General features: G+C 48.7%; 1 pseudogene; it reads left to right on the top strand.

Moving 5' to 3' along the window:
- Positions 1-1191: 1191 nt before the first annotated feature.
- LOC111738605 lies at positions 1192-1310 on the top strand (annotated as a pseudogene).
- The last annotated feature ends 2958 nt before the right edge of the window (positions 1311-4268 follow it).

Here is a 4268-nt window from a genome sequence, read left to right as displayed (position 1 = left end):
ATAGTCAGCTGGTCCAGGTCAATGCCAGTCCGTTTGGAGTGGGAGAATACCAGCTCCACAAGGTAGATGTAATCAGCTTCACCTCCTGGAGCCCAGGTGGCAGAGGTGTCCGAGTCCTGCCCTGGACGGGAGGAAGGCCCTACACCGGCTGCTGAGGGCCCTGCCTGGTGCAGGCCTTTGGTTCTCATTACCGCCACCTGACAGGCCGGCAGGATGGCTCACACTCCCCACAGCTGGCATGCTTTGTCAAACCCTATGAAACTGTCACCCAGAGAATGCACACCTGGGACTGAGGAAAGAGCAAAGCATGCCTAGAGAGAAGCAGGCCCCCCGGGGGATATTCCAAATCCCTATGGCGCTATCCCCCCCAAATCGAATCACTACCACAGAGACACCTGCAGTGTTGCAGAAAGATCCGAGAGGCCAAACTGAATACTAGCCTTGATTCTGCTTCTTACTTCTGAGGCTCTATCAGTTAAGGTTCTTTGATTGCAAGCAACAGAAGTAAAATCAACATAAACTTAAAAGGGGGACCACATAGCATCAAAGAAAGGACAGACTACCCAGACCGAAGGAGGTCCTAAGGATCTCACTGCTAGAAACACCTGGACCACCTCTCTGCGGTGACAGTTCTCAACTCAGGTGAGTCTTACAAGTACTGGAACCCCACCCTCCAAAACTGAGATTTCATTGGCCCGAGTGGGGCCATCTGTCTTGCTTTCCAAGATGCCCTAGTAATTCTAATGTGAGGCTAACAACAAGGACCATCATTCTGGAGATGCTACTCCAAGTGTGGTCCACAAACCAGCAGTATCAGGGTCATCGTCACCAGGGAGCTTATTAGAAATGCAGACTCTCAGAACCACTCCCCGCCCTAGCCCTTCTGAATCAGAATCTGCATTGTAACAGGATCCTCAGGTAAGTTTTGAGCAGATGAAAGGTTGAGAATCACGGGGCAGGGCCGGAGTGTCCTGGAATGACCAGGCTCTAACCACTGTACTTCCAGGAGAGGCTCTCCCTAAGATGCCAATCCCCAGAAGACAGGCATTTGATTGGCTATGCTTCGCTCACACCATGGCAGAGGGAGGGGGAGGAGGGGAAGATGCTGGGAGCCCCACCGGACCCACAGGCAGGAAAAGGGCTGTCTCAGCAGGAGCAGGATGCAGAGCAGACGAACACTGCACAGGTCTAGTCTACGGCCATATTACCCTGAACAAGACCAATCCCATCTGATCTCAGAAGTTAAGCAGGGTCAGGCCTGGTTAGTACTCGGATGGGAGACCACCTAGGAAGACCAGGTGCTATAGGCATAAAAAATAAAAAATAAGGAATTGTAAACTGACAAAGTCCTTACAATCTTCAAGGTCAACCAAGGGTTACCTCGCCTAAAAAAAAAAAAAAAAAAAAAAAGACTGCACAGTTCCAGCACAGAGACTCTGGGCAAGTTCAGGGACAGTGGTGGCAGTTGCCCATTATTCAGTGCTTACTATATGCCAGGCACTGTGCCACGGATGCCAAATTGCCTCATGTGACCCCGTAATCCACAGGTAGATATGACTGTTACTACCACTATTTTGCAAAGGAAAAAAGGAAGGTTTAGGGCAGTAGCTCACAAACTGGAGCATGCACCAGAATCACCGGAGGGTTTGTAAAATCACAGATTTCTTTCTGGGTCTCACTCTCAGAGATTCTGACTCAGTGAGCCTAGGAGAAAGCCTGAGAATATGTATTTCTAACAAGCTCCCAGTTGGTGCGGATGCTGCTGGTCCAGCCGCATGATTTGGGACCCAGGCACTTGCCCTGCAAGCCTGGGAAAGGCAGCAAACACCAAGTTAGTGACTTTTTGAGAAACGCTAATGCCTCCCACCAAAAAAAAGTGCCAAATATTAGGCAAGTCCCCATCCTCACTATATGAGAAACCACCCACCTGTGTTTAGAGAGATGCTTTTCCCAGGAAACGGGTGAAGCGGGCATTTTGCAGAGAGAGCACATTGGTGGGAGGCAGGCCCACTGAGAAATACAGTTAATGGGGCTTCTTTAGAATTCATAGAATCGGGAGAGTCGGGAGTTTCGGGTCCCTCCGCCACACACCTGGCTGGGAGGGGGGCAGCGCCTCAGAAGGGGAGGCTGGGGAATGTCAGTACTGGAGCGCTGGCTTTAACTCTTTAATTGCAACGTGCAGCAAGCAATGCTTTAGCTCACAGTAGGTCTCCAGCAAGATGAGCACAGTGGGGCTAACCGTTGGGTGGAGTGACCCTCAACTCCGCATCTCTGTCATGCTAAAGAAGTAAAGAATAACACTCACAGCAGTCAGACTCCCCTGGTTAAAATCTGGGATCTGCCGTTGACGGGCTGCGATCACTAGGCACATTGCTCAACCATGTAGGGTCTTCTAACCTCACCTGTAAATGGGGGATCGTTATGACTCAACCTACAGATTCCTGGAAGGACTAAATGAGACAACACATGTAAAATTCGTGGTAAAATAGCTGGGCTATCATAAGCTTCCCAATATTCCTTGTTTATATTATCATGGGCGGAGATGCTAGAAGTGTCGAAATACTGTTGGCAATACCTTAACAAGCTGGACCCCTGTCAATCACTGCAATCGTGATTCTGACATCTGACCCTCCCATGCTGCTATTGGAAATATAAACAGGTACAGTTTTTTTCCAGAAAGCCATTTGGCAACATATATCGAGAGCCCTACAAACACTGTCTTTGACCCAGAAAGTCTGCTACTAGGAATTTATTCTCGGGAAGTGATCCAGTATGAGGACAAAGATGAATGCTCAAGGATGCTATCACATTATTGCAAATAGTAAAAAATAAAGTGTCTACCAATAGGAGAACATTTGTGAAATGACTCTGTGTCCATGAAGTGGAATTTTCTACAATTATTAAAGATAATGTTCACAACTTTTAATTGGGTGTAATCTATGCTATAAAGTTATATTTTTTAAGTATATAGATATAATTCACACGGACTATGTTTTACAAAAAACACAAGGAATAATCTAAAAGATATCTGCTGTGGGCTTTGGGATGAAGCTTCCTATGGTTTTGTATATTTTTTTTTCAGATATTCATCAATAATCATCTTTATGATCAAAGAAGTAGAATAGAATCTGGTACAGGAGGTGTCAGCCAACTAGATATTTAGCCCAGAGCGATCATTTCTGTCTGGGTGTGCAGTAAGTTACAGGATCCTCTTGTAAACATGGGTAATAATTAAAAGACTGGTGTAGTGTTAGAAAGAGCGAAGGGAGGGAGAGAGTAATAAGGAGAAGGGGTAGATATTTCCATGCATCCTTGAGAGAGATCGAGAACAATGATGGAAAAGACAGAGGGTTAAGAGAGCAAATCTGAGTTTCTGGGGGGCTCCCACTGGATTCGTCACAAAACGGACCATCGGCATAATCAGAGTTACATCATCTGATTGGGAAAGGCGATGGAGAAATATCCCATGAAAAAACACGTGGCCTTTTTTAGCTGACGGAAGCTCAAGGGCAAACTGGCTTCACGAAGAAGCTGCGGGTGAGCTGTGTCTTCGGGGGGCGAAGGGACATCGGTTCTGACACAGAGTGAGCAGCTTGCTGTCTCCTCTTCCAGCTGTTTTCTCCTGCGCTTCATGCTCAGCCAGACTCGAGGAGGATGGAGCCAGCAGCTCCAGGCTTCCACCCGGCCGGCCTGGCCCCCCCAGCAAAAAGAGAACGCGTCTGACAGAAGTCCTGCAACTGACACTCACTGGCCCGACTTGAATGCGGGTGTTTGAACCAGTCACCGTAGAAAGGGGAGTGGCATTCTCTGATCTGCTCAACCTGGGTGGGCGACACCTCTTTCCCTTGAGTCACCCACACAGGCTGAGAATAAAGAAGGGGAGGTTCTCCCCACAAAAAAATGGGACGCTAGTCTAAGACGAAGGGGCATGAAGGCTGAAAAAGCAAAATCATCAGAGAAGCACTACGCGTGGAGGAATCCCCCCAGAATACGAGTACTCAGGGGACCCCCAGTCAACAGGGCCCTGTAGTAGGCCCGAGGTTCTCAGCTAGGGGGAACCCACACCCTTGACTCTCCAGGCAACGACCTGGGGGAGGTGCTACCGGGATCTAGTGGGCGGGGCTGGGCGCTGCGGAAACACCTCCAGTGTGCACAAGGGCCCCCAAACTACCAAAGTCGCCTAACCCCAAATGCCCACAGTGCTGAAGTAGAGAGCCCCTGAACCAGGGCAACCGTCTAGTTTATTATCCGAACCAGAACACTTCTGA

This window comes from Pteropus vampyrus, unplaced genomic scaffold (assembly GCF_000151845.1).
Source record: "Pteropus vampyrus isolate Shadow unplaced genomic scaffold, Pvam_2.0 Scaffold40, whole genome shotgun sequence".
In the NCBI taxonomy this organism is placed as follows: Eukaryota; Metazoa; Chordata; class Mammalia; order Chiroptera; family Pteropodidae; genus Pteropus; species Pteropus vampyrus.
The sequence above is the reverse complement of the archived record's forward strand: the minus strand, read 5'-3'. Positions and strand labels throughout refer to the sequence as shown.